This window comes from Ovis aries, chromosome 2, assembly GCF_016772045.2.
Source record: "Ovis aries strain OAR_USU_Benz2616 breed Rambouillet chromosome 2, ARS-UI_Ramb_v3.0, whole genome shotgun sequence".
Lineage (NCBI taxonomy): Eukaryota > Metazoa > Chordata > Mammalia > Artiodactyla > Bovidae > Ovis > Ovis aries.
Window position 1 is genome coordinate 74,254,295 of NC_056055.1, and position 26,520 is coordinate 74,280,814.

Below are 26,520 nucleotides of genomic sequence, written 5' to 3' on the forward strand. Positions count from 1 at the left end.
AGAGTGACTGATTGTAGTATACAACATGATAAATGTAATTGCATTTTATATACGAAAGTTGCTGAGAGTAAATCCTAAGAATTTTAATTATAAGGAATTTTGTCTTTAAGTTTGGCATCTCTATGAAATGATAGAGGTTCTAAACTTACTGTAATAATCATTTCATAATGCATGTAAGTCAAATCATTATGCCATACAACTTTAACTTACACAGTGTTGTATGTCAATTATATTTCAATAAAACTGAAGAAAAAGGTAGAGTGGAGAAAATATTTCTGAAAGAGAGAATAGTTCTTAAAAGGCCTGGATATGAAAGACCCAAAGTTGACGTGAGTGAAGTATAGAGCAGGAAGAGAGGGAAATATGTGATAAAATTGGTGAAGAAGACCCAGTCTAGGTCAGGGAACAGCTAGAACCATATCAAGGATCTTGGACTTTATCCTACAAGCACAGTGAAGACATTGGCGAGGTTTAAGCAGGGGTATTGTGTTGGTTCTTTTCTGCTTCCCTTACATGAAAACCTATTCTTTGCCTTGATCTTGCCATGGAAAGCTGATCCCCACAGGGTCCACCACCCAGTTTCTCTTGCCTGCTGGCTTTTGGTTCAGTTTGGCCAATGAGTTGTCTATGCCTCATGCCCTCTTGCTTCAGTGCTGTATCCTGTCAATGACTATTTATCTCTCCTGGGTCTCCAGCTCTCACGGAGTAACTATCTCTTGACTCTACAGGCCTTAAAGATGGATATGACTTCCCCTGTTCTTAGTCTCCTTAATTTTGCTCACATCTCTTGTAAGAAACTTTTCTATGGAAAGTTTTCATCTGAACCATCTCAATTAAAGTCTATTTCTTTTAGAGAATCTGACTGATATAGGAATGATTAGATCATATTTCTATTTTACAAAGATCCTTTAGGCAGCTTTATGGAAAACAACCTAGAGGATGGCAAGCCTGTCTTCAAGGAGATGAGTAAGGAGGCTGTTTCAGAGGTAAGAGAGGACAGTGGCCTGGGCTAAGGTTGCAGAACAAGGAATAGGGACCAAGGAGTCCAGCTTCTTGCCAAAATTCTGTCTGTGGCTTTTCAGGTCCTACAACAGGCAATTACAAAGGCTTTACCAGGCAGGCTGCACCGGGAAAAGCCTCTCTCCCACACTAGCCAATGCACTGCAGTCTCTAAAGGGAGTTGCAGCCATCTCTTATATACTCTGTATCCTCGTCAAGATATCTCCACTAGGAGGTCTCCTTATCAGGGACCCTAGAAAGTGCTTTCCCCATTCCAACACAATACTCAGTATTTTTCCACTTCTAGCCCTTCTCCATCTTCCTCTCCTTTGGCTCCACAGTTCATAAAATTGTAGTAGCCCCTTGTTTGGGGTTCACTCAACACTGAGTCAACTTCATCTGTTCATAATTCCACAGCAGAAAATGAAATGGACGGTGTCAACACTTAGTTTGCTTTTATCCTCTTCCTTGTACTATTGTAGTTAAATGATTAAAGACTTGACTATTACTTTTAGCTCGTTACTCAGCAACTCCAACACCTGACAGCTAAATGTTCTCTGGCTCACTTGAGCTCCCGACAGACAGAAGTATGTGGATTCCAGGGATAACTGGAAGACAGAGTTGACAGGTTCAGTTATTAACTAGATTCAGAGTGAAGTGGATGAAGAGCAGTAAGGGAAAATATAAAGCCAAGGAAGTTGCTTAGTTTTCTCATTTAGACAACTGAGTGGATAGAGCTGTCATTCACTGGAATGTGAAACAAGGAGCAAGAGAAGAGCAGCAGGGAGATATTTCCATCTGAGGTCTGTGGGTCATCCAAGTTAGATCTGCACAAGGGAGTTGGATATGTGAAAAGAAATTTAGGGGAGAGGTCTGGATTGTGGTATAGATTTGAGAGTCACTGGTTTATAAAAGGTATTTGTAGCTATGGACATGGATAAAATGGTCCTGGGAGAATACAGAGGAAGAAGAGATGGCCTGAGACTAAAGCCTACAATGGTCCTTTCTTAAAGCTGACCTTTTGGGATTCTTTAGAGAAATTCTCTAATAATATATTTGTCTATGAATCTAGCAATACCCTTCTTAAACTTACTGAATAAAGTAGATATAGCAGATTACAACAGAGCACCAAAATTTAGAGTCAGTCTCATCATTCCTACTCTCCTCTGGCCTCCACATTTCCCTCCCTACCCCCATAACTCTAAATTATGCCCTGGCTCACTCTTCTCGGGGAGTTGGAGGATGATGGACCCAGTCAAGCTTTCCATGAACTCACACAATCCTGACCTCCCTGTATTTTGAGTCTCTCCAAAGAGCAAAGGAATAGCCAGAATTTAGAGTTCAACTCTTGAGTTTTTCTTTCTTTGAAGACAGGGATAATAATAGCGCTTACTTCATAACATTCTATATCAAATGATATGAGAAAATTAAAGCATTTATGAATGAGCTTGGAACACTGTAGATACTCAGCAAATGTGAGCCCTTTCTTTGAACTCCTTGTCCCTCAGAGTTGATAGAAATCCAAAGAGCTGATTAAAGCACATGGTTAATGGCAAGCTGTTCCTAAATGAAAGCAGCTGCCTTCACAACTGCAGGTAATATAGTTCTTGGAATAATGTGTTCTGTACATTTATATCAATGGTGTAAATGATCATTTATACTATTTGGTTCACAAATAATTTCTCCTAATCAGTAAAGAGTACTACCTCTAAACCAAACCTGACTAAACCCTTTTCTCAGGGAGCAGGCACCATGCCTCTGAATAAAACTGCAGAATAATTTCTTGAAATCTTTCTCTTTTTTTTTTTTCCATTTCCTATTGGCAAGCCAAACCAAGCAGAAGGCTAATTCCTAAGTATCAGGAAATATAAGGGTCACTGTGTATAATTCATCTTGAAAGGTTGAAATTAAATCAATCTGATAAAGATGGGGATTTCCTGATTTTCATCCTGTTTATAATGAGCTATTCTTTTGTTATGTTTAAAAGCATTCCTTAAAAACAAAGACTTGGCAAGATGCCTGAGTATCTAATTTCTTTCTAACCCCTCTTTTAATTTCTGTGTCTCCATATGAGAGGCAGCACAGGCCCCACAGTTCTATGAAAAAAATGTAAGTTTTGGAATTAGGCAATCTTGGGCTCAACTTTGAGCTTCACTACTAAGTAGATTTGTGACCTTGGATCAACCACTTAAACTCTATGAGCCTTAATTTTTCTATATATGTAATGATAATTTCACTGGGGTCCTGTGTCAATTAAATGAAATAATATGTATAAAGCCTCAGGAACACAGTAGGTACCCAACAAATGGAAGTCATGATGATATTTACTATGGAGGGCTAAACCAGAGAGAAGAATGGAGTGGGCCCAGAAAACATTTCTTGAAAGGAAGAAAGAAAGGAAAGGACTAGACAGAACGGGAAGAGAATCTCATGATCTTTTATCCACTTCTCAGGGAAACAGGAAGGGACAATATAAGTGTGGGAGGGTCACTTGGGAAGCTGTCCTAGATGAAAAGCATATGAATAAAGTTTCACCAGGTCAAAAAAGAGAAGCAAAATTCACTAATACTTCTTTTTGCATTCAAACAAAAATTTCTAAGAAAAAAATTCTAATTAGAGACGGGGTTGTGATTTTCAGGGAAGTGAAATGGATATCATCATCCCAGAGGACTCAACAATAGAATCAGCCTATAGGGAAAACACTAGAGAAAATACCTGGGAATGGGACCTGCAAGTGTAGCTGGTATTATTTGTCTCCATGTCTGTTTGATTTATATTTTCTGTCCAAGAGCCATTTCTGTATCTGAGTGAGAGGTCCCTATTTTACTTTGGGAAGATTATCTTTCCTAATGAAGTTGCAAAGGAGGAACTAAAGCAAAGACAAACAAAAGAGCCTCTTGATGAAGGTGAAGGAGGAGAGTGAAAGTGGCCCCATTACTTCATGGCAAATAGAAGGGGAAAAGGTGGAAGTAGTGACAGATTTCCTCTTCTTGGGCTCTAAAATCACTGCAGATGGTAACTGCAGCCATAAAATCAGAAGATGATTGCTTCTTGGCAGGAAAGCTATGACAAACCTAGACAGTGCATTGAAAAGCAGAGACATTACTCTGCCGACAAAAGTCCATATAGTGAAGGCTATGGTCTTCCCAGTGGTTAGGTACAGTTGTGAGAGCTGGACCATAAAGAAGACAGAGTGCCAAAGAATTGATCTTTTTGAGTTTGTGGTGCTGGAGAAGATTCCTGAAAGTCCTTTGGAGAGCAAGGAGATCAAACCAACCAATCTTAAGGAAAATCAACCCTGAATACTTGTTGGAAGAACTGATGTTGAAGCTTAAACTCCAGTATTTTGGTCATCTGATGCAAAGAGCTGACTCATTGGAAAAGTCCCTGATGCTTAGAAAGATTGAGGGCAGGAGAAGAGGGCATCAGAGGATAAGATAGCTGGATGGCATCACCGAAGCAATGGACACGAACTTGGGCAAACTTTGGGAGATGGTGAGGGACAGGGAGGCTTGGCGTGCTGCAGTCCATGGGGTCGCAAAGAGGCAGACATGACTGGGTGACTGAACAACAACAACAACAATAAAGTTGCCATCCTTTCAAAGACTGATCAACTTAATTATCTTTTCTTGAACTTTGATTTAAAAATGAAAAATGGATACAATGAATTCCTCTAAACGGGAGTGCCTAGCAGAGTTCCTACCCTTACCCTACCCCCATCAGTTTCTGTTTTCCAGTTCCAGCTTTCCCCTCACTTCTGTTAGCACCCAATTATCTTTCCAATGAATCTCTTTACTGCTTAAGCACATGAGAGATGAAAATCCAGTTGCTCAGTGATGGCACTGAATTACAACACAATTAACAAGAAAAGAGAGCTCTAAAAGTAAGAAGATGATCAAGTGAATATTATGATATCATTCCTTGGGAAAGCTGATTTTTAGTTTCATTCACGCTTTTTAGCATTCTTTATATTGAAGGGTGCTGGAAATCTGCAAACTAGATTTTCTAGGTTTCCTTGCCAGTAGTTTCCAGTGAGATTCCACCAAACGCAGGCCTAGAGAAAGACTAGGCAAGAGAAGAGAGAAGGTGTCTGAGAAGGTGTCTTTACCATTTGCTGCATCTGGATCAGTGGAAACAAGCAACCATAAGCCCCAGAAGTCCTGGCTACTCCAGTAACACCAGTGGAACTGTGGGCTTCCATGATCTTTCAGCTTAAGTAAGAGTGCAAATTCTCAGCTCCTAGAAGTATCAACAAATACAGAAGGGTCCCAATAGCATAGCCTCAGTACTACGACTCTTCTGAGCTCTGGGCACCATCATATGCCCATTTTGGCCTCTTTGGATTTTATCCCCTTTATCTGAACTGCCTAGAGCACTTCTGCTTTTCTGACTAGGCACTGACTAATAACTAGGTGATTTAATAATAAAGTTTTTATGGGACTATTAACACACAAGTAGAATCAAGCACCCAGGTACTGCATTTTGGACTCTTTTGTTGAGTCCATTCCTTCTAAGAGATTTTTGTCCACAGTAGTAGATATAATGGTCATCTGAATTAAATTCACCCATTCCAGTCCATTTTAGTTCACTGATTTCTAAAATGTCGATGCTCACTCTTGCTGTCTCCTGTTTGACCACATCCAATTTACCTTGATTCATGGACCTAACATTCCAGGTTCCAATGTAATATTGTTCTTTACAGCATTGGACTTTACTTTCACCACCAGACACAACCATAACTTGGCATCATTTCTGCTTTGGCTCAGCTTCTACATTCCTTCTGGAGCTATTTCTCAGCTCTTCTCCAGAAGCATATTGGACACCTTCCTCCCTGGGTGGCTCATTTTCTGGGATCAATTTTTTTTTTTTTTTTTGCCTTTTCTACTGTTTCTGGAGTTCTCCAGGCAAGAATACTGGAGTGGTTTGCCATTCCCCTCTCCAGTGGACCACATTTTGTCAAACCCTGCCTAGGAGGACAGGTCCTTCAGTAGCTCCACATAGCTGGATGACATTGCTGGTGCCCTGGTTGTCCCACTGCTGGTCCTCCTTGAGTGTATAAATCTTCACCAGCCATTGAATTTTGGTCAACGTGCCACCAGTGAGCCAAGGCAGAGGCCCTGCTGGAGTCCCCCCCAGAAGGGGATCCGAGAAAGGCTGAAGGAAATGATCGACGGCACCCAGGAGCAGAGAGCACATAGGCCTCTCCTCTCCTCTCCGCCCTTATAAGTGGACTTTCTCTTCATATTCCTGCTTGAGCTCATGGTTGTATCTGAGGGGCATGGGCAATGACCTTCACACTTACTGAGATCTGTTTTCCTAAGACACATGCTTGATATTCTAGTTTGCACTAAGAAGGGTATGTTTGTCCATCTGAACCACAGACGGGTCTGGTAGACAGCCCACAGCACTACCTGCAGGTGGATGGAGGGGGCCCTTCCAGGGCTTATGCCCAACTCCCAAATCTTTCATACTGTGCATGAGCCTCTGATGATCAACTGCAGACCGCGGTGTGAGAACCTTGAACGATGCACACTTCGTGGTGACTACATTTCATCCTTTAGCCTGATAGAAATCTTTCCTGGACTTCAAGTGCAGAAATAATCATCATCTCAGAAGCGGTTCCACTGTCCGGCCTCTTGGTTATACTGGGACACCTCGCTGAGCTACTGTTTGTCTTCCAGAAAACTGCCGCCATCCAGCTGGCCCGCAGCTGCCCCCTGAGCCTGCCAGAACCAAGCAGTCACACCCATGCACAGCACTGCCGGTGCCCGGAGCATCTAGGGATGCAGACACCGGAGCCAAATCATACGGAGGCCCAGAACACACGGCTCAACCAGGAGCAGGGGTGAGAAGGCAGCTGGTGTCAATCCTGTGAGCCACCCAGCCCCTGCCGGATGCACTGGACAAGCTCCCAGAGCCTCTCCTGGATCCCATGGCCACTGATGCCTGCCGAATCCAAATCCATATCCAAACCACTAATGTCGAAGCTGAAGTAGATTTAGAACGATTCTATGAAGAATCACAAGACCTCCTAGAACTAACACCAAAGAAATATGTCCTTTTTATCACCGGGGACTGGAATGCAAAATTAGGAAGTCAAGAGATACCTGGAGTAAAAGGCAAGTTTGGCCTTGGAGTACAAAATGAAGCAGGTTAAAAGCTAACAGAGTTTTGCCAAGAGAACACACTGGTTATAGCAAACACCCTCTTCCAACAACAGAAGAGATGCCCCTACACATGGACATCACCAGATGGTCAATACCAAAATCAGATTGATTCTATTATTTGTAGCTAAAGATGGAGAAGTTGTATACAGTCAGCAAAAACAAGACCAGGAGCTGACTGTGGCTCAGACCATGAGCTCCTTACTGCAAAATTCAGACTTATATTGAAGAAAGTAGGGAAAACCATGAGGCCACTGAGGTATGACCTAAAAATCCCTTATGTCATACAGTAGAGGTGACAGATAGATTCAAGGGACTAAGTCTGGTAGGCAGAATGCCTGAAGAACTATGGATGGAGGTTTGTAAAACTGTACAGGAAGTGGTAACTAAAACCATCCCCAAGAAAAAGAAATGGAAGAAGGCAAAGTGATTGTCGGAGGAGGTCTTACAAATAGCTGAGAAATTAAAGGCAAAGGACAAAGGAAAATATATACCCAACTGAATGCAGAGTTTGAGAGAATAGCAAGGAGAGATAAGAAAGCCTTCTTAAGTGAACAATGCAAAGAAATGGAGGAAAACAGTAGAATGGGAAAGACTAGAAATCTCTTTAAGAAAATTAGAGATACAGAAATGGCAAGGACCTAACAGAAGCAGAAGAGATTCTGTGCAAAAACACACAGAAGAACTATACAATATAGTTCTTAACGACCCAGATAACCATGATGGTGTGGTCACTCACCTAGAGTCAGATATCCTGGAATGTGAAGTCAAGTGGGCCTTAGGAAGTATTACTATGAACAAAGCTAGTGAATTCCAGCTGAACTATTTCAAATCCTAAAAGATGATTCTGTGAAAGTGCTGCTCTAAATATGCCAGCAAATTTGGAAAACTCAGCAGTGGCCACAGGACTGGAAAAGGTCAGTTTTCATTCCAATCCCAAAGAAGGGCAATGCTTAAGAAGGTTCAAACTACTACACAATTGCCCTCATTTCACATACTAGCAAGGTAATGCTCAAAATCCTTCAAGCTTGGTTTCAATGATACATGAGCTGAGAACTTCTAGATGTAGAAGCTGGATTTAGAAAAGGCAGAGGAACCAGAGGTCAAATTTCCAACACCCACTGGATTACAGAAAAAGCAAGGGAATTCCAAACATCTCTTTTATTAACTATGCTAAAGGCTTTGACTGTGTGAATTGCAACAAACTGTGGAAAATTCTTAAAGAGATGAGAATACCAGACCACCTTACTTGCCTCCTGAGAAACCTGTATACAGGTCAAGAAGCAACAGTTAGAAGCAGACATGGAAGAATGGACTGGTTCCAAATTGAGAAAGGAGTTGTCAAGGCTGTATATTGTCACCTTGCTTATTTAACTTATATGCAGAGTACATCATTCAAAATGCTGGGCTGGAGTGGGTAGCCTTTCCCTTCTCCAGGGGATCCTCATAACCCAGGGATCGAACCCAGGTCTCCCACATTGCAAGCGGATTCTTTACCAGCTGAGCCACAAGGGAAGCCTAAGAATACTGGAGTGGTAGCCTATTCCTTCTCCAGCAGATCTTCCCAACCCAGGAGTCTAACCAGGGTCTTCTGCATTGCAAGCAGATTCTTTACCAACCAAGTTATCAGGGGAGCCCCTATATGCAGAGTACATCATGCAAAATGCTGGGCTGGATGAAGCACAAGCTGGAATCAAGGTTGCTGGGAGAAATATCAACAACCTCAGATATGCAATTGATACCACACTAATGGCAGACAGTGAGGAGGAACTAAAGAGCCTCTTGATGTGGGTGAAAGATAATAGTTTATGAAAAAGCTAGCTTAAAACTCAACATTCAAAAAATTAAGATCATGGCATATGGTCCCATCATTCATGGCAAATAGATGGGAAAAAAGTGGAAACAGTGACAAATTTCATTTCTTGGTCTCCAAAACCACTGCAGATGGTAAGTGCAGCCATGAAATTAAAAGATGCTTGCTCCTTGGAAGAAAAGCTATGACAAACCTAGACAGTGTATTAAAAAGCAGAGACATCACTTTGCTGACAAAGGTCCATCTAGTCAAAGCTATGGATTTTCCAGTAGTCATGTATGGATGTGAGAGTTGGACCATAAAGAAGGCTGAGGGCCAAAAAACTGATGCTTTTGAACTGTGGTGTTGGGGAAGACTCTTGAGAGTCCCTTGGACTGCAAGGAAATCAAACCAATCAATCCTAAAGAAAATTCACCCTGAGTATTCATTGGCAGGACTGATGCTAAAGCCGAAGCTCCAATACTTTGGCCCCCTGATGTGAAAAGCTAACTCATTAGAAAATACCTTGATGCTGGGAAAGATTGAGGGCAAGAGGAGAAGGGGTCTACAGAGGATGAGATGGTTGGATGGCATCATTCACTCAATGGACATAAGCTTGAGAAAACTCAGGGAGATAGCAAAGGACAAGGAAGCCTGGCGTGGCACAGTTCATGGGGTTGCAAAGAGTTGGACTTAGAATCAGCAAGGTGTACTGCAGTCAGACAGACCTGTGTTTAAACCTGGCTCTTTCACCGAGGCAGTGTCTTAGGCAAGTAACCTAACTTAAACATGCCTCAGTTTCCTTATTTGTAAAATAGAGATGACAAGATTCCTCATAGAGATACTATATAGATTAAATGATAATATGTATGTACTTGACACTTAGTAGGCACTTAACAAATTATAGCTTCCTGTATATCTCTTTTTCACCACTTGCCTACACATGGCTTGGGGCTTCCCTGGTGGCTCAGAAGTAAAGAATCCGCCTGCCGATGCAGGAGATGTGAGTTTGATCCTTGGGTCAGGAAGATCCCTTGGAGGAGGAAATGGCAACCCACTCCAGTATTATTGCTTGGGAAATCCAAGAACAGAGAAGCTTGGATGGCTGCAGTCCATGGGGTCACAAAAGAATCAGACATGACTTAGCAACTAAACAACAACACATGATTTGGGTACGTAAGTACAAACATGGTTCAGAAATTTTTACTTCAGACAAGCTTATCTCAAGAACTAAGATACAATAAAATTGGACTATAAGAAGAAGTTAGAAATGGAAAGGAAACATTTCCTGTCAGTTGCTGATAGGAAATTTAAGCTGAGTTTGCAGAAAGGATGCTTTCCAGAAGATAAATATGACATACACACACAAAATTTAAATCCTCACTTCATAACAACCTAGCTCAAATCATAAATATAGGGCTCTACTCAGAAAAATTATGTTCTTATGTAAGTGTGGGAATTAGATATTAATTTGGTAAAAATTTACTGCTAATCTTACTGTGGAGAATTTTCATAATCTTACTTGGAAAATGGAATGAGTTATTTTTGACCTATCTGTATAGGTCACATTTTGTGTCATTTAGTATGAGTCATCAAAGATGTTAACAGAGAAAAAATGCCTTTTCATATAGGGCCGCTTTAGCCCTTTGGAGCACTGGCTCTTTAGAATGAATTATTTGAAGTAAACCCAAAAGAGATAGATAAAAATGACTAAAGGATTATTGCAAGGACTTCATGAGCAAATATTAGGGATTAAAGATGTTTAAGCCTAAATAAATTATAAGATACTAGTATTGGATGAGGAGATCCTTACCTTCATTCTTATTTTGGATGAGGAGATCTAAGGTCAGAGGAGAAGGGACCCACTCCTAAGTCACACATATATTTGAAGGCAGAAATGTAATGAGGTTTCTTATATCTGGGAGGGAGGCCCCCAAATGTGCTATCTTTTGATGTTTTCTGTAATGGCTTTGGCCACAGTCTTTAGCTTCTGATGGTGGGGCTGGAGGATAATCATTGCTATTCACCTTCTTAGGGGTAACAAGCATTTGACATTTTTTTTTTTTAAACCATCTATCAGGAAAGCTCAGCCTCTCTCTCAGGGGGAGCACCAGCTGTTCATTCCTAACAGTGCAACCATACCAGGTACATTGGTTCCAGGGGAAGGGCAGCACCATACAGTGCCCTCTGAGCAAACTCTGCCCAGATCTTTGACTTTGGGGAGCTCCAACAGTGATCTCCCATTCTTGGTTAGTAAGGTCACACATAACAATATGCCACTCTGCCATATATGTTTCAATCTAGTATTGAATAGACAGACATTTGCTTTCACATACATCCTTCCATATACTTTCATCATAAGCTTTGCAACTTTATAATTACAAATGATCAAAAAGGCCTCAATTTTGACAAAGGCGTATAAAATGAAGAGTGACTGCTCCCCTCTGTTCTAGCAAGGAACAGAAACTGGCTTGGAAAGCATGCCTTTTGATATTCAGTCTTATGTTTTTCCTGCTGCTGCTGCTAGGTAGCTTCAGTAGTGTCCAATTCTGTGCGACCCCACAGACGGGCTCCTACCAGGCTCCGCCATCCCTGGGATTCTCCAGGCAAGAACACTGGAGTGGGTTGCCATTTCCTTCTCCAATGCATGAAAGTGAAAAGTGAAAGTGAAGTCGCTCAGTCGTGTCCGTCTCTTAGTGACCTCATGGTTTCTCCAAAATACCTAACAATAGCTTACAAAAGTATTAAAATACAGCGCCCTGCATGTGTTTTATAAGAAGACTTTATTTTCCCTTAAAAAAGAGACTTGTAATAGCTGGTCTAAATTTCTAGGAGGCACAATCAAAGAATTTAAAGTAAATATTTTAATATTACACTAATGGTTACTAAGGATCATCTAGTATGACTACTATTTCTAGAAAGCTTAAAGACTATGTTTCACCATGTGAAGGGATGAAAAGATAGCCAGAAGATAGTTTTAGTTCACACTGTTCTTTGAATGTGTTGACAAGTGATGATGCTGAGAAGTCATCCCCACAGGATCCAGTCAAACGGGAAAGAAAGAGATACGGTATTGGCAGTTAACTTAAGAAAACAGACATTTTGAGTGTTGCTGTTGTTATTTTTAACCACTATATTTTAAAAAACAGTTTTATTGAAATACAATTCACATATATACAATTCACTCACTGAGAGTGTACAAATCAGTGGTTTTAATATATTCATAGGGCTGTGGTACTATCACTACACTCAGTTTTAGAACACTTTCTAAATGAAACCCTGTACCCATCAGCAGTCACTCCCCGTTTCATCCTTCATCCCATCTCAGACCCTGGCCACCACTAATCTGCTTTTTGTCTCAATGGAGTTGCCTATGCTGGACCTTTCATATACATGGACTCACACAATGTAGCAGAATGTTTTCAAGGTTTGTCTATGTTATAGTATGTACCAGTATTTCATTCATTTATATTGCTAAATAATATTCCATTATATAAATATACCACATTTTAAAAATTCATTCACTAGTTGATGGACATTTAGGTTGTTTCTCTTTTTGGCTATTACAAAAGTCAGTATGAATATTCAGGTACAGGTTTTTGCATGGGCATAATGCTTTCACATCTCTTGACTATCTACCTGGGAGTGGATTTCCTAGGTCATATGGTAACTCTATGATTAACCTTTTGAGAAATTTCCAGACTGTTTTCCAAAGTGGTTACACCATTTTATACTCCTACCAGCAGTATCAGAGGGTTCCAACTTTCCACATCCCTTCAAAAATCTGTTATTTTGCCTCTTTTTCATTTTAGCCATTCTAGTTTATAAGGTGTGGCACCTGATAGTTTTGATTTGCATTTCCTAATAAGATAGTAATGTTGAGTCTTTTCATGTACTTTTTGGCCTTGTTTATTTTCTTTAAAAAGTTATCCTTTTATGGAAGAAAGTTTTGCTGTACATACGTCCTGATAGTCACTTTCTTTCAGTACTTTCAAAATGTGATCTCACTGCCTTCTGGTATCTTGTTTCTTATGCGAATTCAGTGATCAAACTAATTGGAATTCCACTTCATATAATCACTCATTTTTCTCTTAAAAATTTCTATTTTTGGATTTTTACATTTATGATACATTGTGTATCTCTATATTTATCCCACTTAGAATTTATTGAGCTTTATGGATGTGTAAATTAAAACTTTTCATGAATTTGGGAAGTTTTCAAACACTAAATCTTCTTTAAATTTTTATTTATATTTATTTTTTGGCCGTGCTGGGTCTTTGTTGCTGCATGTGTTTTTCTGTAGTTGCAGCGAGCAGGGGCAACTCTCTAGTTGCAGTGACAGTCTTCTCACTGAGGTGGCTTCTCTTGTTGTGGAGCCAGGGCTTTAGGCACGTGGGCTTCAGTAGTTGTGGCTTGCAGGCTGACAGCATTGGCTCAGTAGTTATGGTTCACTGGCTTGGTTGCTCCGTGGCATGTGGGTTCTTCCCGGTGTCCCTTGCATTGCAAGATGGCTTCTTACCACTGAGGCACCAAGGAAGCTCTCAATCATTAATTCTTTGATCATTTTTTCTGCTCCTTTCTCTTCTCTCTTTAAGGTACTTCCATTAAACAGATATACACATACTTAATGGTGTCCCACATTTCTCTAAGACTGTTCATTTCCATTTTTTTTTCTTTTTGTTCTTCAGATGGCATAATCTGTATCAATTTATCTTTAAGTTCACTGTTTTTTGTTTGTTTGTTTTTTAATGCTTGTTGAAATCTACTACTGAGTTCTTCTAGTCAATTTTTCTTTCAATTACTGTATTCTTCACCTCCAGAACGTCCATGAGTTTATAATTTCTATCTCTTTATTGATACTCTCTATTTGGTAAGACACCATCATCTTGCCTTTTTAGGCTTTAAAGCACGGTTCCAAACATATATTTAATAGCTTTCTTGCAGTCTTTTTTCGCTGAGTCCATTTGGGTATTCTCATAGGAAGTTTCTATTCCCTGCTATTTTTCCTGAATATCACACCTTCCTGTTTCTTTGTGTTAGGTAGTTAGAATAGGAAAAAGGAGCCCAAAATGGCAGTGGCCAAAAGATAAGGAAGGGAAAAGCCCACAAAAATAGAACAAAGGAAGGTCCAAAGACCGGAGTGAGTACCTCAGGTAAAACCACCAGCACTCCTTGCTAGACCAATTTACATAGGGCAGGCCCAGAGGGAGGAGAAAAGACATACAAAAACAGGAGCCAAAGGGCCAGGGGTCTCTCTCTTTTCTTCGCGTCTTTTGAGTCAGCATACCCTCACGTTTCGAGGATGTATTTTCTTTACTTTCTAAATAAAACTGAGCTGTAACACGAAGCTGTAACACTGGTCCATCTGAGGGCTGTAACACTGGTCCATCCGAGGGCTGTAACACTGGTACATCGCTTCAAGTTTTTGTTGTGACGAGACAGAACCGAGGAAATTACACACTCCCCCAATATATATGGTGCCATAACTCAGATTTAACCTGGCTGAAACAACCCTGGCATGGCCTGTTCAAGGAGGAGGCCAAGCACAGCACAAGCCCAACTTGGTGAAAGCTCCCACGGTGAAAGCTAAATACGAAGAAAACCCAGCACAGGGGAAGTGACAAGAAGCCCAGCATCCTGGAAGTGGGACAGCGAAAAAGGAAATCAGCAGAAAGCTCATGCAGCTCAGTCTCAGATTCCAGAAAACCCCAAGTTAAGGTAGGAGGTCCTTGGTCCTATGGGTGGAAGGACATACGTCTAACAAAATCTTAATTCCTTTACAGTCTCTCGTTTCTTGTTTTCTTGAATCCCCTGTGAACAGGTGAGCAGCAGTAGATGCAATTGAGGTACTCTGGAGAGGTTACACCTCAGTGTGTCCTGAAGACTATCCTCTGCACTCTAGTAGCTGTTACTGAAGCTGGTGGGGGTTCTTCTGTCCTTAATCTTCTTTGTGTCATGGATCAGGCCAATGAAAATTGTGAGCACAGGTCAGGTATTTAGCAGATTTTCCAGCAGGTTATGAAGGAGATTCCTCAGCACGTTTCCCCCAACTGGTTTTTCCTCCTGTCCTTCAGCTCTTCTCTCCTGGGACTTGAGCCCGGTCAAACCCATGATGCCTGGCTTCAGGATCTAATGAAGCTCAGGGTCTGCAGTCTCATTGCAAAAATTCAGTTAGAGACACAGCAACAGTGAAGAGGTGGATTTGTTGGGATTCAGAGAGAAGCACACTCTGCAGGGTGTGGTTCATTGCAGAGGGCAAGTGCTGAGCCCATGAAATGTGGTGTGGCTAGTTTTTGTGAACTGGATGAATTCATATGCTAATGAGTGGGAGGATCATCCCAACCATTGGGGAACCACCCACTCTTCCATCTTTTGACAGTGCCTTGGAACTGTTCTGCCACCTCTGGGTGTGTCATTTAGCTTGCAGATTGGGGATCAAGGTTTAGTTGAATTTGGCTTGTCATCTTGGATCCACTTGATTTTAATTGGTTTATGTTATGCCCTTGGGCTACGTAATTCTTTCAAAAGTTTTGCCCTGCTCCCTTCCCTCCTGTTTCATGCTCTTTTCCTGAGCCCTGTCCGGACCCACAATGTTGCCTCTACAGTCTTCTAGAGGGACAACCAGAAAAGAGCTGGCCCTTGGGAGGGAAATACTGTATAATATCCAATCCCTCTAGATATTCAGGCTTTCATCTTCTCTGTCCTATAACATGTGCAACATCAGCATCTCTCAGTGAACCCACTAGGGTGGGAGACAGGCATACAATGCCTGCTAGAAGTCCATCTGCTGGCATCCCTTCAAAGGCAACTGGGCTTCCAGGGATAATGTTGGCCACTTTGGGAATTAGCCCTGCAAGCCATTTGGGCCCAAACCCTTACCACCCTTTTCCTAAAGTTACAAACATAACCCTGGATCAAATCTCCACTCCACTTTTATGCAACATCTGGTCTGTTGCCTCTTATCAATTTGTTCTTAAGCCAATTACTAACTCTTATGACCAGAACCCTGCCCCCGTTGTAGGCAGAATTGACCCACCCTGCTTATTATTAAAATATTCTTAATGACCCTACAGGACCACATAGTTCAGTTCAGTTCAGTCGCTCAGTTGTGTCTGACTCTTTGCGACCCCATGAATCGCAGCACGCTAGGCCTCCCTGTCCATCATCATCCCCCGGAGTTCACTCAGACTCACGTCCATCGAGTCCGTGGTGCCATCCAGCCATCTCATCCTCGGTCGTCCCCTTCTCCTCCTGCCCCCAATCCCTCCCAGCATCAGAGTCTTTTCCAATGAGTCAACTCTTCGCATGAGGTGGCCAAAGTACTGGAGCTTCAGCTTTAGCATCATGCCTTCCAAAGAAATCCCAGGGCTGATCTCCTTTGAATGGACTGGTTGGATCTCCTTGCAGTCCAAGGGACTCTCAAGAGTCTTCTCCAACACCACACCTCAAAAGCATCAATTCTTCAGTGCTCAGCCTTCTTCACAGTCCAACTCTCACATCCATACATGACCACAGGAAAAACCATAGCCTTGACTAGATGGACATTAGTCGGCAAAGTACTGTCTCTGCTTTTGAATACACTATCTAGGTTGGTCATAACTTTTCTTCCAAGGAGTAAGTGTCTTTTAATTTCATGGCTGCTATCACCATCTGCAGTGATTTTGGAGCCCAAAAATATAAAGTCTGACACTGTTTCTACTGTTTCCCCATCTATTTCCCATGAAGTGATGGGACCAGATGCCATGATCTTCATTTTCTGAATGTTGAGCTTTAAGTCAACTTTTTCACTCTCCTCTTTCACTTTCATCAAGAGGCTTTTTAGCTCCTCTTCACTTTCTGCCATAAGGGTGGTGTCATCTGCATATCTGAGGTTATTGATATTTCTCCCAGCAATCTTGATTCCAGCTTGTGTTTCTTCCAGTCCAGCATTTCTCATGATGTACTCTGCATATATGTTAAACAAGCAGGGTGACAATATACAGCCTTGACATACTCCTTTTCCTATTTGGAACCAGTCTGTTGTTCCATGTCCAGTTCTAACTGTTGCTTCCTGACCTGCATATAGATTTCTCAAGAAGCAGGTTAGGTGGTCTGGTATTCCCATCTCTTTCAGAATTTTCCACAGTTTATTGTGATCCACACAGTCAAAGGCTTTGGCATAGTCAATAAAACAGAAATAGATGTTTTTCTGGAACTCTCTTGCTTTTTCCATGATCCATGAGCAGATGTTGGCAATTTGATCTCTGGTTCCTCTGCCTTTTCTAAAACCAGCTTGATCGTCAGGAAGTTCATGGTTCACGTATTGCTGAAGCCTGGCTTGGAGAATTTTGAGCATTACTTTACTAGCATATGAGATGAGTGCAACTGTGTGGTAGTTTGAGCAGTCTTTGGCATTGCCTTTCTTTGGGATTGGAATGAAAACTGACCTTTTCCAGTCCTGTGGCCACTGCTAAGTTTTCCAAACTTGCTGGCATATTGAGTGCAGCACTTTCACAGCATCATCTTTCAGGATTTGAAACAGCTCAACTGGAATTCCATCACCTCCACTAGCTTTGTTCAAGGCCCACTTGACTTCACATTCCAGGATGTCTGTCTCTAGATGAGTGATCACATCATCATGATTATCTGGGTCGTGAAGATCTTTTTTGTACAGTTCTTCCGTGTATTCTTGCCACCTCTGTATAATCATAAGGGATTTGATTTAGGTCATACCTGAATGATCTAGCGGTTTTCCCTACTTTCTTCAATTTGAGTCTGAATTTGGTAATAAGGAGTTCATGATCTGAGCCACAGTCAGCTCCTGGTCTTGTTTTTGCTGACTGTATAGAGCTTCTCCATCTTTGGCTGCAAAGATTATAATCAATCTGATTTTGGAGTTGACCATCTGGTGATGTCCATGTGTAGAGTCTTCTCTTGTGTTGTTGGAAGAGGGTGTTTGCTATGACCAGTGCATTTTCTTGGCAAAACTCTATTAGTCTTTGCCCTGCTTCATTCCACATTCCAAGGCCAAATTTGCCTATTCCCTGGTGGCTCAGATGTTGAAACATCTGCCTGCAGTGTGGGAGACCTGGGTTCGATCCCTGGGTTGGGAAGATCCCCTGGAGAAGGAAATGGCAACCCACTCCAGTATTCTTGTCTGGTGAATCCCATGGACAGAGGAGTCTGGTGGGCTACAGTCCATGGGGTCACAAAGAGTTGGACAAGACTGAGCAACTTCACTTCACTTCCAGGTGTTTCTGGACTTCCTACTTTTGCATTCCAGTCCCCTATAATGAAAAGGATGTGTTTTTTGGGTGTTAGTTCTAAAAGGTCTTGTAGGTCTTCACAGAACTGTTCAACTTCAGCTTCTTCAGTGTTACTGGTTGGGGCATAGACTTGGGTTACCGTGATATTGAATGGTTTGCTTTGGAAACGAACAGAGATCATTCTGTTGTTTTTGAGATTGCATCCAAATACTGCATTTCAGACTCTTTTGTTGACCATGATGGCTACTCCATTTCTTCTGAGGGATTCCTGCCCACAGTAGTAGATATAATGGTCATCTGAGTTAAATTCACCCATTCCAGTCCATTTTAGTTCGCTGATTCCTAGAATGTCGACGTTCACTCTTGTCATCTCTTGTTTGACCACTTCCAATTTGCCTTGATTCATGGACCTGACATTCCAGGTTCCTAAGCAATATTGCTCTTTACTGCATTGGACCTTGCTTCTATCACCAGTCACATCCACAGCTGGGTATTGTTTTTGCTTTGGCTTCATCCCTTCATTCTTTCTGAAGTTATTTCGCCACTGATCTCCAGTAGCTTATTGGGCACCTACTGACCTGGAGAGTTTCTCTTTCAGTATCCTATCATTTTGCCTTTTCATATTGTTCATGGGGTTCTCAAGGCAAGAATACTGAAGTGGTTTGCCATTCCCTTCTCCAGTGGACCACATTCTGTCAGACCTCTCCACCACGACCTGCCCATCTTGGATTGCCCCATGGAAATGGCTTAGTTTCATTGAGTTAATGCTCAAAATTCTCCAAGCCAGGCTTCAGCAGTACATGAACCGTGAACTCCCTGATGTTCAAGCTGGTTTTAGAAAAGGCAGAGGAACCAGAGATCAAATTGCCAACATCCGCTGGATCATCGAAAAAGCAAGAGAGTTCCAGAAAAACATCTATTTCTGCTTTATTGACTATGCCAAAGCCTTTGACTGTGTGGATCACAATAAACTGTGGAAAATTCTGAAAGAGATGGGAATACCAGACCACCTAACCTGCTTCTTGAGAAATCTGTATGCAGGTCAGGAAGCAACAGTTAGAACTGGACATGGAACAACAGACTGGTTCCAAATAGGAAAAGGAGTATGTCAAGGCTGTATATTGTCACCCTGCTTGTTTAACATATATGCAGAGTACATCATGAGAAATGCTGGACTGGAAGAAACACAAGCTGGAATCAAGATTGCTGGGAGAAATATCAATAACCTCAGATATGCAGATGACACCACCCTTATGGCAGAAAGTGAAGAGGAGCTAAAAAGCCTCTTGATGAAAGTGAAAGAGGAGAGTGAAAAAGTTGACTTAAAGCTCAACATTCAGAAAATGAAGATCATGGCATCTGGTCCCATCACTTCATGGGAAATAGATGGAGAAACAGTAGAAACAGTGTCAGACTTTATTTTTTTGGGCTCCAAAATCACTGCAAATGGTGACTGCAGTCATGAAATTAAAAGACACTTACTCCTTGGAAGAAAAGTTATGACCAACCTAGATAGTATATTCAAAAGCAGAGACATTACTTTGCTGATTAAGGTCCGTCTAGTCAAGGCTATGGTTTTCCTGTGGTCATGTATGGATGTGAGAGTTGGACTGTGAAGAAGGCTGAGCACTGAAGAATTGATGCTTTTGAGGTGTGGTGTTGGAGACTCTTGAGAGTCCCTTGGACTGCAAGGAGATCCAACCAGTCCATTCAAAGGAGATCAGCCCTGGGATTTCTTTGGAAGGCATGATGCTAAAGCTGAAGCTCCAGTACTTTGGCCACCTCATGCGAAGAGTTGATTCATTGGAAAAGACTCTGATGCTGGGAGGGATTGGGGGCAGGAGGAGAAGGGGACGACCGAGGATGAGATGGCTGGATGGCATCACGGACTCCAAGGATATGAGTCTGAGTGAACTCCGGGGGATGGTGATGGACAGGGAGGCCTGGCATGCTGCGATTCATGGGATCGCAGAGTCGGACACGACTGAGCGACTGAACTGAACTGTGGTCCTAGTGTGATTAGATTGACTAGTTTTCTGTGAGTAGGTTTCAGTGTGTCTGCCCTCTGATGCCCTCTTGCAACACCTCCCATCTTACTTGGATTTCTCTTACCTTGGGCGTGGGTATCTCTTCATGGCTGCTCCAGCAAAGCACCGCCGCTGCTCCTTACCTTGGAGGAGGGGTATCTCCTCACCGCCACCCTTCCTGACCTTCAATGTGGGATAGCTGCTCTAGGCCCTCCTATGCCCTCTCAGCCACCGCTCCTCGGGTTGCTCCTCCCGGCCGCCGGCCCTGGCCTCGGGGGCAGGGTGGCTCCTCCCAGCTGCCACTGACCTTGGACGCGGGGTGTCTCCTTCCGGCCGCCACTGACCTCGGACGCAGGGTAGCTCCTCTCGGCCGCCGCCCCTGGCCTCGGACGAGGGGTAGCTCCTCTCTGCGGCCGCCCCTGACCTCGGACGCAGGGTGTCTCCTTCCGTCCGCCACTGACCTCGGACGCAGGGTAGCTCCTCCCGGCCGCCGCCCCTGACCTCGGACTTGGGTAGCTCCTCTCAGCCGTTCCTGCGTCGTTGCAGCCTGGCACTCTTGGCCGCTGCCCCTGACCTCGGACTTTGGGTAACTCCCCTCGGCCGTGCTTTGTGCGCCGGGTCCATGTTAAACAAAGACTGATCTAAAACTCTACTGTCAAATATAAGATCATGTAGATACCTCTATATTTTCTACTATGATTTTTGTGGTTTTAGTTCTTACATTTAAGTCTTTGGTCCATTTTTATGTATTTTGTCTACATGTGAGGCAGTTCAGTTTCATTATCCACTGTCCCAACATAATCTGTGAAAAAGTCTGCTCCTTTCCCTATTGAATGACCTTGGCACCCTTGTCAAAAATCATCTGAACGTTTATACAAGAAATTACTTCTAGGCTCTCTACTCTATCCCACAGTTCTTTGTGTCTGTCTTTATGCCTGTACCACACTATTTTGATCAATGCAGCTGGGTAGTCAGTTTTGAAATCAGGAAGTGTGAATCCTTTTGTTTTTGTTGTTGTTCTAGATTGTTCTGACTATTCTTGGTCTCCTGAAATTCTACACGAATTTAGAATCAGATTGTCCTTTCTACAAAGAAGCTAGCTGGAATTCTGATAGGGATTGTGTAAAATTTGTAGATCAATAGCCATCTTAACAATATGTAAGCACTTTGATTCATAAACATGGAATGTCTTTCCGTTCATTTAGGTCTTCTTTAATTTTTTCAATGTTTTGTCATTTTCAATGTACAATTCTTCTATCTCCTTAGTCAAATCTATTTTTAGGTATTTTATTCTTTTTTGGCACTGCAATGGACATTTAGGTTGCTTCCATGTCCTGTTGATTGTAATTAGTGTTGCAGTGAACACTACCAGGAGCCTACCAGGATCCTCTGTCCAAGGAATTTTCCAAGCAAGACTACTAGAGTGGGTTGCCACAGGGATTGAACCCAGGTCTCCCACATTGCAGGCACACACTTCACCATCTAAGCCACCAGGGAAGCCTGATGAACACTGATGTGCATGTGACTTTTTGAATTACGGTTTTCTCGGGGCATGCTAGTAGAGGAATTACTGTATCATATGGTAGTTCTATTTTTAGATTTTTAAGGAACTTCCATACTGTTCTCCGTGGTGGTGGTGGTGGCAGTTTAGTCTCTCAGTCGTGTTTGACTTTATGACCCCATGGATGCCAGGTTCCTCTGTCCATGGGATTCTCCAGGAGTGGGCTGCCATTTCCTTCTCCAGGACTGTTCTCCATAGTGGATTCATTAATTTACATTCCCACCAACAGTGCAAGAGGATTCCCTTTTCTCCACACCCTCTCCAGCATTAATTGTTTGTAGATTTTTTGATGGTAGTCACTCTGACTGGTGTGAGGTAGAACCTCATTGTAGTTTTAGTCTGCATTTCTCTAATAATTAGTGATGTTGATAACCTTTTTATGTGCCTCTTGGCCATATGTCTGTCTACTTGGAGAAATGTCTATTTAGGTCTTCTGCCCAGTTTTTGATTGGGTTGTTTTTTGTCACTGAGCTGCATGAGCTATTTGTATATTTTGGAGATTATTCCCTTGTCAGTTGCTTAATTTGCAAATATTTTCTCCCATTCTGAGGGTTGCCTTTTCATCTATTTACAATTTTCTATTCTGTGAAAAAGCTTTTAAGTTTAATTAGGTCTCAATTGTTTATTTTTATTTTCATTACACTAGGAAGTGGGTCAAAAAAGATCTTGCATGATTTATGTCAGAGTGTATTTCCTGTGTTTTTCTCTAAGAGTTCTGTAGTGTCTAGTCTTACATTTAGGCATTTAATCCATTTTGAATTTCTTTTTGTGTATAGTGTTATGGAGTGTTCTAATTTCATCCTTTTATATGCAGCTGTCCAGTTTTCCCTGTACCATTTATTGAAGAAATTGTCTTTTCTCCACTGTATATTCTTGCCCCTTCTGTCATAGATTAGGTAACCATAGGTTCACAGGTTTATCTCTGGGCTTTCCATCTTGTTTCATTCATCTATATTTCTATTTTTGTGCTAATATTGTGCTGTCTTGATCACTATAGCTTTGTAGTATAGTCTAAAGTTGGGGAACCTGATTCCTTCAGCTCCATTCTTCTTTCTCAAGATTGCTTTGGCTATTCATGGTCTTCTGTGTTTCCATACAAATTAAAAAAATTTTTTTTGTTCTAATTCTGTGGAAAATACCATTGTAATTTGATAGGGGTTGCACTGAATCTGTAAATTGCTTTGGGTAGCATAGTCAAAATACTGATTCTTCTGATCTAAGAACATGATATATCTCTCCATCTGTTTGTGTCATCTTTGATTTCTCTCACTGAGAAGAAATAGTTTTCTGAGTACAGGTCTTTTGTCTCCTTATGTAAGTTTGCTCTTAAGTATTTTATTATTTTTTCTTACAGTGGTAAATGAAATTGTTTCTTTCTCTTTCTGATCTTTTGTTGTTAGTGTACAGAAATGCATGAGATTTCTGCACATTGATTTTGTATACTGCAATTTTACCATTTCATTGATTAGCTCTAGCAGTTTTCTTGTGGCATCTTTATTTATTTATTTTTTTTATGTATAGTATCATGTCATCTGCATGGTTTTTCCAGTAGTCATGTATGGGTGTGAGAGTTGGGCCATAAAGAAGACTGAGTGCCAAAGAATTGATGTTTTCAAACTGTGGTGCTGGAGAAGATTCTTGAGAGTCACTTGGACAGCAAGAGATCAAACCAGCCAATCCTAAGGGAAATCAATCCTAAATATTCATTGGAAGGACTAGTGCTGAAGCTCCAATACGCTGGCCACCTGATGTGAAGATCTGGCTCGTTGGAAAAGACCCTGATGCTATGAAAGATTGAGAGCAAGAGGAGAAGGGGGTGACAGAGGATGACATGGTTGAATGGCATCACTGACTCAACGGACATGAGTTTGAGAAAACTCGGGGAGATATGAAGGATAGGAAAGCCTGGTGTGTTGCAGTTCATGGGGTCACAAAGAATTGGACGTGATTTAGCAACTGAACATCATCATCATCATCATATCTACATGTGTCTGTGGGTCAGCAAAATTTCAGACAGTCACCTTGCATCTACCCTGAAAGAAGGTAGCTGGTATTTGAGAAGGAATAGGAGAGGAGAAACAACTATATAAATCATAAAACTGGGGTGACCATATCTCAATGTTCGCCTATTACTCTGGACTGATTATTAATAACACTCTTTTCATTCTCAAAAGTTTTACAGTTTTGATAATAAATTATTCTATTGTCACTTGAATAAAGCCCCAAAGACCTGCAGTCCTCCTGGCTTCTGGAGACATGCTTTCATCTACACTGAACTCAAATTTCAATTTGAATGGAATGGCATACTTTGTGGCAGTCCAGTATTGTCATTAAGATTAACCAGAAGGGCTGAAAAAGCCCCACAAACAAAAAACAAATTAAAAATCCATATAAACGTAAGAGAAAGAAAAGAAGCATTGAGGATGAGGAATCAAGATTCCAGGAAGACAGAAGCTGAAGCTACAGCTACTTTTTTCCAGGGGCATTTGACAATTCCATGTGTGTACCAGGAAGCAGGCAATCTGGATTTCTGGGCAGAAGGCCACTGCTAGGAAACAGGAAGATCAACAAAGTCTTTGATTGTCTTGTGGGGATGAAGAGACAAAATTGGAGGCCTGAAGAGCCAAGAATTCAGTGAAAAAAGAGGGCTGGCGAGAACTGAGCCTGACATTCAAGGAATTTTCACCTCAAAACATTTGCCAAATTACACAGCTGCATTAGGCAGAGGATTAAAAAAAAAGGAAAGAAAGAAAGCAAGCCACTTAAAAGCAGAGCTGAAGTTTTGGCAGTTTTCATTTTGCAATCTTACTCCACTGAGGAGACAAGAGTTATAGAGCATGAATGCTAGGGGAAATTTTTGTAATTTAAACATTTTGTTAATCCAAAAGAAGCAAACATAGAAAGAAAATGAGGCATAAACAAGATTGACAAAATATAGAAAGAATAAAGCAAAATTTCAGAAATAAATGCAAATATACCAGCAACTGAGAGAAGGCAATGGCAACCCACTCCAGTACTCTTTGCCTGGAAAATCCCATGGACGGAGGAGCCTGGTAGGCTGCAGTCCATGGGGTTGCAAAGAGTCGGACACGACTGAGTGACTTCACTTTCACTTTTCACTTTTCATGCGTTGGAGAAGGAAATGGCAACCCACTCCAGTGTTCTTGCCTGGAGAATCCCAGGGACGGAGGAGCCTGGTGGGCTGCCATCTATGGGGTTGCACAGAGTCGGACACAACTGAAGTGACTTTGCAGCAGCAGCAGTATACCAGCAATTACAGTCTAGTACAAAGACAAACTGGTAAAAACCAGAACAAAACAAAAGTCAACTATACCCTGCTTATGAGACACTTCTTAAATAAACATCAATAGATAATAGATAAAGAGGGACTTCCCTTGTGGCTCAGCTGGTAGAGAATCAACCTGCAATGCAGGAGACCTGGGTTTGATCCCTGGGTTGGGAAGATCTCCTAGAGAAGGGAACTGCTACCCACTCCAGTATTCTGGCCTGGAGAATTCCATAAACTGTATAGTCCCTGGGGTCGCAAAGAGTTGGACATGACTGAGCGAGTTTCACTTTCAATAGATAAAGAGGGGCATTTTGTAGGAACAAAGTCAAAGAATTGCACTGTTTATTCTTTGTATTCTTAGTATTCGCAAGAATTTCCAAGGTAAAACATAATGACAGTCCCTTGGTTGCTATTAATACCTGTCGTCTCTCCCTCCCATTTACTGTACACAGCTCAATTCCTAATCAGCACAGATTGTCTAGCTTCCTGTCTGTTTGTGTTCTTCCTTCATGCTTTATCTCAAGGAGTGGATACAGCCGTCTTCTTTCATTCCTCAGAAATGCAAGACTTGGCTTGCTCAAGATCATTGCTCAAGTTTGGGGATGATGAAAGTGTTGCATATGAGTTGATTTTGGTAGGAATTGGAAGCATAAAAACACAGAACATCAAATTCATAATTGCAGGATTAACTTAAGATGGAAATGGGGAGAAGACAGTGAATTTTAGCTGACAGGATTGTAACTATTGTTTACATGCTATTAAAAATCTGCTAAAATACCATCCAATCAGCTCTTCCTTCCACAGCAGCTTGGTTCTCTGCCAAACTTTCAATAACAAATAGAGCCTGCAAGCGCTCTGAACACAGAGCTGCAGCTTTTCAGGGGAGAAATCAAAATAAGATCACAAGGTAAGAATGAAACCAATATTCTGGTACATTTTAATAAGGTCTTACAAAGTAAAGTCTTGAGAACCACAGAGAAATGCTTTTTATTTCTATAAAATAAAGAATTAGGTTGACTTATTATTATTGCCAATAGAATTAAAAGTTGATAACAGTTGTTGCTAACTTAGAATTCCTCTTGGTTCTCTTTTGAGTGATTTATAAAATTATTAATAAATTGTTAAAATAAGTTGTCTTTATAGTACATGTTCCCCTTTTGCACCACAAAACTTTATAAAGCAAGTTGATATTCTACTTCTTACTCCTGAAATGCTTATCCAAGGCAAACCTACTCACAATTGTTTACAACTGGTTTTTAAGAAAGAAGGACAAATATAAGAACTAAAGATGCCATCCTCTCAAAAACAGTTTGTGGAAAAAATAAGGAATTAGTTTTGCTACTATTCTTCATTTACAGTGAAAATTGCTTTTTTTCCCCCCTCCTCTTCAATTCTTGCTGTCTTGCACTTTTCTCTGCCTTATATTTCCTTGCATAAATATGT

At 41.5% G+C, this 26,520-nt stretch overlaps 1 protein-coding gene and 1 pseudogene across 23 annotated transcripts in view; one reads left to right on the forward strand and one right to left on the reverse strand.

The window, feature by feature from the left end:
- Nucleotides 1-26,520, forward strand: part of IL33 (interleukin 33) — a 142,892-nt gene that overhangs the window by 45,412 nt on the left and 70,960 nt on the right. For 13 of the 23 annotated variants that reach the window (XM_060409443.1, XM_060409438.1, XM_060409435.1 and 10 more), the window contains exon 1: nucleotides 25,941-25,984. The exons of the other annotated variants lie outside the window; for them this stretch is intronic. The gene's annotated coding sequence lies outside the window, so the exon portion shown is untranslated. Of the gene's footprint in view, nucleotides 1-25,940; nucleotides 25,985-26,520 lie in introns of those variants that run through there. 23 annotated transcript variants of the gene reach the window in all.
- Nucleotides 6,084-6,776, reverse strand: LOC101119963 (testican-3-like; annotated as a pseudogene).